Source organism: Zootoca vivipara, chromosome 3 (genome assembly GCF_965207765.1).
Source record: "Zootoca vivipara chromosome 3, rZooViv2.hap1.1, whole genome shotgun sequence".
NCBI classification, from domain to species: Eukaryota; Metazoa; Chordata; class Lepidosauria; order Squamata; family Lacertidae; genus Zootoca; species Zootoca vivipara.
Window position 1 is genome coordinate 76863666 of NC_142586.1, and position 10754 is coordinate 76874419.

Consider the following 10754-nt stretch of genomic DNA (forward strand, 5'->3'; position numbering starts at 1 on the left):
CAACTGTGATTCCCAGCAACTGGGAATCTCTGACAGTGGAGGTGGAAGATGGCCATAGTGGCTATGAGTCTTTGATAGACTTATCCCCCATAAATTGGTCTAATCATTTTAAAGCCATTCAAGTTGGTAGCCACCACTGCCTCCTGTGGGAGCAAGTTCCATAGTTTAACTATACACTGTGTAAAGAAGTACTTTCTTGTATCTGTCCTGAATCTTCCAACATTCAGCTTCATTGGAAGCTAATGAGTGAGGAAAACTTTCCTCTATCCACTTTCTCCATGTCATGCAGAATTCTGTATACTTCTATCACGTCACCTCTTACTTTTTCTCTAAACTAAAAATTCTCAAAGGCTGCAACCATTCCTCATAGGGGAGCCCTTTGATAATTTTGGTTGCTCTTTTCCACCTCTATACTATCCTTTTTGAGCTGTATACAATATTTCAAATATGATCACACCATAGATTTGTATGATATTGGAAGTTTTATTTCAATTCCTTTCCTAATGATCCCTAGCATAGTATTTGCCTTTTTCACAGCTGCCACACACTGGATTAACAACTTCACTGAGCTATCCACTACAACCCCAAGGTCTTGTTCCAGGTCAGTCACCACCAATTTAGACCCCCATGAACATAAGTGAAATTAAGATGTTTTTGCCCTGACATACGTCACTTTACCCTTGTTGACACTGAGTGGCATATGCCATTTTACAGCCCAGTCACTCAGATTAGATAGGTCCTTTTGGAGCTCTTCACAATTTACTTATTATTTATTATTTATTATTTATACCCCGCCCATCTGGCTGCGCTTCCCCCATCACTCTGGGCGGCTTCCAACAAATACCAAAATACATTAAAATATCACAGATTAAAAACTTCCCTAAACAGGGCTGCCTTTAGGTGTTTTCTAAATTCAGGTAGTTGTTTATCTCCTTGACCTCTGATGGGAGGGCGTTCCACAGGGCGGGCGCCACTACCGAAAAGGCCCTCTTGCCTGGTTCCCTTCAGGTATACAGGACCGAGGCCGTTTAGGGCTTTAAAGGTCAGCACCAACACTTGGAATTGTGCTCGGAAACATACTGGGAGCCAATGTAGGTCTCTTAGAACCGGTGTTATGTGGTCTCGGCGGCCACTCCCAGTCACCAGTCTAGCTGCCGCATTCTGGATTAATTGCAGTTTCCGGGTCACCTTCAAAGGTAGCCCCACGTAGAGCGCATTGCAGTAGTCCAAGCGGGAGATAACTAAAGCATGTACCACTCTGGTGAGACAGTCTGCGGGCAGGTAGGGTCTCAGTCTGCGTACCAGATGGAGCTGATAGACAGCAGCCCTGGACACAAAATTAACCTGTGGCTCCATGGACAGCTGTGAGTCAAAATGACTCCCAGGCTGCGCACCTGGTCCTTCAGGGGCACAGTGACCCCATTCAGGACCAGGGAGTCCCCCACACCCACCCGTCCCCTGTTCCCCAAAAACAGTACTTGTCTTGTCAGGATTCAACCTCAATCTGTTATAATTTCTGTTTTAACCACCTATAGTTCCCCAAATCTGCCTAAATCTGACAAAGTATTGACAGTCTGGCCAAAATATAAAGCAATTTAGTCTCAAAATGTTAGAGAGATCAAGAAAAGAACACTATGAAATCCACAAGAACCTTTGAGTTCAATAAGTACTGTACCTCAGAGACATCTCAGAGAATTACATATAAGACAAACTGCTGCTTCTGGCATAAAATAGTCTTACTTAAGCTGTACCGGTAGATAGGAAGTTACCAGTTTGGAACCTAACTTGCTTTTTGTGAATGAAAAAGTATTCCATCAATGGATACAGGTGGATACAGTTATGTACCACCATCTTTCTATATATTTCAATGTTTAAATGTTTATATTTAAATAGTATAGTCATGTCCAAGATTGCAAACATGAGCTCCTCTATTACATGAGAGATAAATATGCTTTCTTTCTCTTGTGCTAACTCAACTTTTGAGAAAATAATTATTATGAGAATTCAGTTTTCTCTCAAAATGTGGATAATACAGGATTTATTTCATGGCTGTTAACTTTAAGATAACTTTTTTGTATTTATTCACTGAAGGCCTGAAACAGTATCTAGTCAAGTCAGTGGAAAGAATAAAACACATATATTATTAATGTCAGCCAAGGTAGATCTTTTCCTAAAGCATCAATTTCTTTCAAGATCATGGCACTCAAGTAACTTTATACATGTGAGTAAAAAGCACAATAGCAATTCTACAGGATGCCTCTTAACAAGATCCTGTACTGAGGCAGTAACTGAGCCTCAACATTCAGCTTCATGAAGACTCTGCTCTAGTCCTGAAGATAGATTTCTGAACTCTCTATTGGACTTCCAAGAATGACATATCTATTGGATTTCTAAACCATAGCTGTCAACTCTCCCGTTTTTCGCGGGAAACCCCCTTATTTCAATCCGTTTCCTGCTGTTATTCCGGATTGTAGATATCCCATATATTTCCCGGATTTCAAAGCAGCTCCTCTCCCTCCCTGCTGGCCAGGGAGGCTCCACTTGGCGCCCCCCCCCCCAGCAGCCAGCCGTCACCCAGTAAAACACCTTGCTCAACGGCTTGCGACTCGCTCACTTGCCGAGTGCTGCCGGAAATTAGTTCTGGACATGCGCATAAGTGATTTCCGGTGCCCAGACATGCAGACACGGGCAGCCCGGCACCGGAGGTCGCTTCTGGGCATGTCTAGACATGTGCAGAACCGATTTCCGGTGCCGCGCCGCTGGGTGAGGCTGCTGATCCCTTATTTTCCAATCCGTAAGTTGACAGCTATGTTCTGAACACAGCTCAAACCATTAGAATGTCATTATCCAAGCTGTATTCATGTGAATAAATGTGTTACTCCTATAAGGGTTCTTCAGGAGTACATGTCTAATTTCTATAACATTTATATGATCTTCATGAACATATGGTCCCCCCACCATTTCTCATAAATAATGTTAATGCAAGTAAAGTCACCTATTTGCATCTATTTACTTCAATAACCCCATTTAAAAAACGTGTCAAATGTTCAATAAAGTATCCTTCATGCAGTCCCCAAGTTTCAAATTCACAGGATTACTGTCTCAACGCTGTTAACTGTAAATAATAATAATGCTGAGTAAATCTTTAACTGAGTAGGTGTTTCTTCCAAGCAAATATGCAAGAATATAACTCCTGGTTACAGGTTTTGTGTGACCCCAATGATGATGAAATATATTTGTTTTAGAACATGTGAAAGACTTAGAAAATCCAACACATTTAGATTTTCATACATGGCAAAAAAGCAGTAAATACAGGCCAAAAGTAGTAAATAAACCTTACACTTTCTGCAAAATAGACACAATAAAAGCATGTGTTATCAAGCCATAATAATTACTTCCCAATTTCCTGTTAAAGATCTATCTAGGTTATGAACTCACAAACATATTTTAAAACCTTTTTTATTGCATATAGAATAATCCTATCCATGTTTACCCAGAACCAAGTCCCACTGTGTTCAATTGGGTTTCCTTCTTGGTAAGTATGCATAAAGTTATGGCCTAAGGAACTTGCTCCTGTAGTATGTATTTTAAACCTACACCCTTACAAACCAGTTCTAATCCCATTTACTTCAAAGTAAATCCCACTTAACATCAACAGGACATGAACTCTCAAGGCAAATAAATTTAGGATTTTAGCCAAAAGCTCAACTTGTTGCTCAAGTATATTAATGTATTAATGCTCAATGTATTTGATTTTTAATCATATCTTGCTGTTCCCATCTTTACAGAGGTGCTCAAAGCATAAGGAATAATCTGTCAGTTAATTATGTTAAAGATGAAACAACTTAATGAAGTATTTCAGGTATAATTCTGCACACAATTTAAGTTCCCATTTGTCAAGAAAACTTTGAAAAATGTACGTCATTCTTTGCATACAGGCAATATTTTTAATTTAGACAACAATATATCATATGTTAAAGCTGCAAATATATGTACAGAGAATCATAGAACTGTAAAGGTGGAAGGGAACATGAGGGCCATCTAGTCCACCCCCTGCAATGTAGGAATCTTTCACCCACTGTGGGGCTTGAACCCACAACCCTTAGATTAAGTCTCTTGCTCTACCGACAGAGGCCTTCTTTGAACTCAGTAGAACTTACTTCTAAACAAACATAACTAGAATGAGTTGCTAGTTTTGAAAAAAGAACAGGTAGTACTTTTAAGTGGCATTGCTTACATTCAAATCAGATAAACCAAAGCAATAGTTTTTGTTTCCATGCACATTTTCCTAGGAATAAATCCCAGTGACACTTCCTTCCAAGCAAACATGCAGAAGACCATACTGCCTATCTGTTTCACTGTCAGCTATTTTTTTAATAACAATATAAACACAGTACACTTTAATTGTACTTTGCAAATTAGTTTTTGAAAGTTAAAATATGATAAAAGAAACAAACATTAAAACATTTTCGTTGTCATAGGAAAAGAGAAAGCTCAAATCTCTAGATAGAAAATGACTTCTGTGAGTTTATTAGCTAAATATACATATACAGAACTTCTGGCAGTGGATATAATTGTGTGTACTATACTCTTCTTCTGAACCATTCATCTGGACATCCATGTTTGCCTCATCCAATCAAGGCATACATACATTATAATTAGCAGTCCAATCCAATTAAAGATATTGGGGTCAATTTAAAACTCTTCACAGGAAAACAAACAGAACCACAAACAAAATCTGCTTAATGAACACGCTTAATGATGTCAAAACAAATAGTATTTAAGTACTTTACATTTTATTTGTCTTGTAACCACTCTTAAATTGCAGTGTTCAAGTAGGAATACACTTTCTACAACAGAAAACAGGCAAAACAAAATACATTTGAAAAGAAATAAAATAAAATTACACATATTAGAGCTTCCTTTGAATTTCATAGCATTTTAATGTCTGTATGTTCTAGCAAGGTTGGCAAGACACCCAGCCCCAATATTAGAGTTTCTCTGATGTACCCCAAAAACAGCTATCTCTAAGCTCTCTAAAGCATGATTGCAAATAATCTGTCAGCTACTAAAATATATTGTTTGCAAATTAAATTCAATCCTCAGATTTACTTTGTTAAAAACGATCCAGTGTGTACAAATAATACAGGTTAGATTTGCCAAACTTTGAGAATACTAGATTACCCAACCTTCAGTAATCTACTTCACAGTTTAAAGTCCAATCTAAAAGGACTTTGAATTAAGACATAGACTATAAAAACTATTTCATTTACAGTATTCCCATCTGCCAGCATTATGACAGACCATCATGTATATGTTTATAAGTAATTATAATAAAACTTCAATGAAAACATGCCAAATTGTTTGAATACCATGAAAAATAAATTTTAAGTGCCCTCTAAATTTCTTGTACCACATTGTGATTTTTAAAGTAGCGTTTTAGGTTTTGTTTACAAATAACTGATTAACTTCTAAGGATGATCCTATTTACTAACAGGCCTTTTTTCAAACTGTAACATGTGTCAGTCTATTCAATTTCCTCAGATCATGGTCTGTACAAGTAGGAGGTGGGTAAGAAGCAGTGTCTGTCGAGTAATCATGTACTGTACATCAACTCCTCTATGTGCAAAGCAGCCATCATAATGGCTGTTCCAGCAAGATTGATGCGCAGAAAGAGGTTGGTTTGTTTACTTGCAGCCACAGCTGCCAGCAGCACCAGCACCAGAGCCATACACTACTATGAACAGAACAGACCATCCTCTCCTATTTCTATTCTTAGCACACAGACACGTTCTGGAGAGACGATGAAACGTTTATTACTGATTAAACTAAGTGCATTCGCTATATACATTTACCTATGATCCACGACAAACAGAGAGTGGGGGAGGGAAATATGTGGACGTGTGAGGAGTGACAGTGACCGTGAAGGTGTGTGCGTCGGGGGGGGGGGAGCAGGAGCTGGATATGGGGGCTTGAATATTATCAGGAGAGACCAGGTGCGCAAGTAACGCTCTGCGCCCTCCTCCCCCTCCCCGAGCATCCCCTTCAGATGAAAAGGAAGCCACATTCCATATAAATAACTGCGCCCGTGCGCGCGCGCGCCGCTGTATGTTGTGCCTCGTGGCCAAGCACACATCTCTCTCCCTCCTCCCCCCCCCGCGCGTCTTTAATGTTATATAACCCCTTGTGTCTCTACAGCAGCCTGTCAGGCCCAGCCAAACACACACAGAGAAACACACGCACTAGTAGTCTAGGGGACTTGTTTTATTTTATATGCTGTGAGTGATGGCTGGCGAAGGAGGAGCTGGGGAACTGCTGCCGCCGCCTCCTCCCTCTGTCAGCACAAGGATACTGACGGGGATCATCACTACTAGGCCCTAGATGGGTCGTCCCCCCTCTAGGGTGGGAAGCGGCGAGGGGGGGAGGGGACACACCAGAAATTGGGGAAAGGGGGCCGGAGCTGCCGCCTGTGTGCCAAGCCGCAGCCGAGGAGGCATCCCCACCCTCCGCCGCTCCTCCCGCCCTCACCTCACCTCACGTGCCCCGAGAGCAGCCAGCGCCCAGCCAGCCAGCATCCCCCACCGCCTATACTCCCGCTCGCTCGCTCGCTCGCCCTCCCGCCCGCCATCCCAGCTCCACGCTCGTTTACCTGAGGCGGAGGCGAGGGCGGCGGATGCTCCGCCGTCGGTGTGGAAGTGGCGGGAAGGCGGAGGCGGTTCCGGGCAGGGGGCCCCCCCGCGCTCCCTCCTCCCTCCCCCCCCCACAGCACCGCCAGGCTCGGCCCTTCGGCGGCCGCTGTTTCCCCTCAGCGCTGTGGGGAAGGGTCCAGGCCCCGGCCGGCGAGGGAAACGCAGGAGGGGCGGCGGCGGCTACATAAGACAGCGGCTTCTCCTCCCCGCTATTCACGGAGGCGCCCGCCTGGGCAGCTCGGCCGCAGCATCCGCGGACGTCAGGGCGGCGGCTCCCGCTCCCGGCTCAGTGCGCCCGGAGCCGCCTGGGACCCAGCCTTCGGTCCGGCTGCTGCTACAGCCGCCGCCGCCGCCGCCGTTGCTTCGGCCGCCTCCGCCAGGCTCGTTATTGACTTTCAGGAAAACTCCCGACGTCACTGGCTCCCCCCCGAGTGTCTTCCCCTCCAAGGCGGCGGCGGCGGCAGCAGCGGCATCCCCCAGCTCTCGCGAGAAGCGCCGATGTGCGGAGCGGGGGGCTGCCAGACAGAGCAGGGAGGGAAAAGGCGGGGGGAGCCAGACAGAGCGGAGGGAGGGAGACGGAGGTGATGAGGATGAATGGGAGGGAGAGGCGAGCAGGAAGGAGCCGGCTAGGCTGACCAACCGACAGGCGAGGATGGGGGGGGGGGGAGGCTGAGGTGAAAAAGAGACGAGGCGGGATAAAGGGGGAGGCAGGAACCAGACAGGCCGCCAGACGTGGGAAAGCTGAGGGAAAGGATGATGGGCGGGAGCAAACGAGGATGAGGGGAAATAGGGGAGGAAGAGGCACCTCAGAAAAGGCCGCTGCTGGGAGGAGCAGGAAGGCGGCGAGGGTGGCTCTGAAGGCGCCCCCACCAAGGGAAGAAGAAACCCGAGCAAGGCCGGAGCCAGAATCCTCCGTCGTCCGGCCAGATTTTGAGTCGTGTGCCCCTTTCCCTTAAATAAGCAGGGAGACAATATACAACCTTGTCGTACTCCTTTCCCAATTTTGAACCAATCAGTTGTTCCATATCCAGTTCTAACTGTAGCTTCTTGTCCCACATAGAGATTTCTCAGGAGACAGATGAGGTGATCAGGCACTCCCATTTCTTTAAGAACTTGCCATAATTCCTCTGTGTATTCAACCACCATACCCATTTACAAAGGGAGGTATGCAAAAATATTATTTACAATACCCTTCGAATAATGTAGTTTGCTAGTAATTATGATTAAGCAGCCACTTACAACTTGAATTTGTATTTAATATAGTTGTATTATCAGTGGGAATAATTAGTGCAGTCTGATCCTCCCTGCATGTTTAAAAGGGTAAAGGGGCCCCTGACCATCAGGTCCAGTTGTGTCCGACTCTGGGGTTGCAGCGCTCATCTCGCTCTATAGGCCGAGGGAGCCGGCGCAGGGGCGTAGCCAGGATCAAAATTAGGGGGGGGCAAGGGGCGAGAGGGGAGGGGCCACACCGGAAATGTGGGCGGGGCCACGTGGCCTGCGCCTCCCAGGTCTTCCGAGGAGGCGGCCCCAGGCTCCCGCTCCTGGCGCGAAGCTCCAGAGTCGCGCAGGGAACGTGAGCCTATGGGTGCGTCCTCCGCGCCTCCCAGGTCTTCGGAGGAGGCGGCCCCAGGCTCCCGCTCCCGGCGCGAAGCTCCAGAGTCGCGCCAGGAACGCGAGCCTGTGGCTGCGTCCTCCGCACCTCCCAGGTCTTCGGAGGAGGCGGCCCCAGGCTCCCGCTCCCAGCGCGAGCCTTCGGAGGAGGCGGGTCCCAGGCTCACGTTGGGAGCGGGAGCCTGGGGCCGCCTCCTCCGAAGACCTGGGAGGCGCGGAGGACGCAGCCACAGGCTCGCGTTCCCTGCGCGACTCTGGAGCTTCGACCCGGGAGCGGGAGCCTGGGGCTGCCACACTGCTGCGCCCCTCAGCCTTTGCTTCTATTGCAATTGCCCCCTCCTGCCCCCCCTGCCTACGCCCATGAGCCGGCGTTTGTCCGCAGACAGCTTCCAGGTCATGTGGCCAGCATGACAAAGCTGCTTCTGATGAACCAGAGCAGCGCACGGAAACGCCGTTTACCTTCCCGTCGGAGCGGTCCCTATTTATCTACTTGCACTTTGGTGTGCTTTCGAACTGCTAGGTGGGCAGGAGCTGGGACCGAGCAACGGGAGCTCACCCCGTTGCAGGGATTCAAACTGCCAACCTTCTGATCAGGAAGCCCTAGACTCTGTGGTTTAACCCACAGCGCCACCTGGGTCCCTCCCTGCATGTTTATTAAGAAGTAAATCTTAATGAGCTAAATGTGCCTTACTTTCAATAACTGCATAGGATTGCAGCCTTAAAATAATAATAATATAGGAAAAAACTGGCTATATTAAAACTTCCAAGAAGAGACATGCAATGTTTTGGAGAAATCCAAAACATTTTAATGTGATTTTTAAAAAAGTCAAGTAACAATTTGTTTTCTAAAGTTCAGAGGCATAGGAGGCCCATATGCTAGCATGTTTATCCCAGGGGAGGACCAGTAGCTTCAGTGGGAGCATGAATTTCTCATAGATTATTATAAGAGTTGCATCAGCTGGATAGTTCGAGTATTTATTTATTTATTTATTTCATTTATTACTAAAACTTCAAAACTTACAATTAAAACTTAAGCAATGCAATAAAACAACAAAGCTTCACATTGTCTCAGTGATCCTTAAAATAGTCCAGTAAAGTGATATCCAGCATTATGTCCACATAGGAGATGCAGGGTTAGGGCAGAGAGAGGAACAAAAGCATGGCTTGCCTGAGGCCATCTATAATGATGAAATTAGAACTACAGTTCAGTTCTGTAGAAATGCACATTTATAATTAGTAGTGATTTTTAGATGGATATTGTATAATTCTAAACAGGAAAAGAGTATTTTCACAACATTACAGTGCCAGTTGTTGCCTGTAAATATGAAAATATGAAGCCATAGCCATTTAGATTTTATTATTGCTTTTAAAATACTACACCCTAATTTCACAAGATTGTAACTTGAAGGCACATTTAATTACTAATAAAACAGACTGTTGCTTTAAGGAAAAAAACAACACTTATCTGTTATTAATAAACAGATTTCCTTGAAAAAGTTTGGGCAATTTGTATGTTTAGTATTACTTTGTTCCTCTATTCCTAGAATAATCAGCATCCTGTTTTCTCCGTACTGTAGTTCTTTACTCATTTGAATGGTTTGTATTTTCAGGAAGTGTTTTGCAGAGATACACAACCTCATTTTATTGTTTCGTAGTATATTTTAGTAGGAGCACTCCATACTGAACAACACAGAACTTTCAGAACAAGTATTTTAAAAAGTGAAACCACTGTTAGAAAGATGAAAACATATTAGCATAAAAGGGGAACATTTTAAGTCAGCGTCAGATAAAATGAAAGAAGATTGTTTTAAAACAATTCACAAGTGGCACTACACATCCATGAAATACCAGGTTAAGTTCTCGTTAAAGTCCTTTATGTTGCAGAGGGTGTTAACAGCTAGATCCTTATTTCCATATGTGGTGGAAATGCAAACTTACTTGATTATTTTGGGGAAATTGTCTTTGAAGAAGTTTTTTTTCTTAGGGGACAAGTGATGCAACCTGATCCAAGGCTGCTTTCATTAAATCTGTTCATAGATTACCATAAACATTTACTGTTTAAGGACCTACTAAGCTTCTTCATGTCCATAGCTAGAACTCTATTAACACAATATTGGGAAACCGCTTCTAACCCAACTCGAGGGATGGTGGGTTTGACTATGATACATAGCTCTTACAAAGAAATTAATGAAGCATCTTAGAGCACTAAGGAATATATGTATTCCCAACTATATGCATAGGATCACAGCCTCATCTGGCTCAATATGTTCACCCGAAGTTCAAATACACTTGCTTGCTGAGTGATTCTAGTTAAAATGTGCTGTCACACAAGTTAGTAAAAGATTTCAACAAAATTAGGATTTCTGCCATCGTTACTGCTACTGTCATCATAATTAATGAACATATAACTGAACTAGGAAGGTGTATGTATGAAAACTTGCTTCTTGTTTTTTG

The 10754-nt window shown here is 44.4% G+C and overlaps 1 protein-coding gene across 2 annotated transcripts in view; it reads right to left on the bottom strand.

Annotated features, from left to right (window-relative positions):
* The window catches only part of AKT3 (AKT serine/threonine kinase 3), a 94346-nt gene extending 87179 nt beyond the window's left edge, over positions 1 to 7167 (bottom strand). For both annotated transcript variants that reach the window (XM_035108351.3, XM_035108349.3), the window contains exon 1: positions 6650 to 7167. The gene's annotated coding sequence lies outside the window, so the exon portion shown is untranslated. The remainder of the gene's footprint in view (positions 1 to 6649) is intronic.
* Positions 7168 to 10754: the final 3587 nt, after the last annotated feature.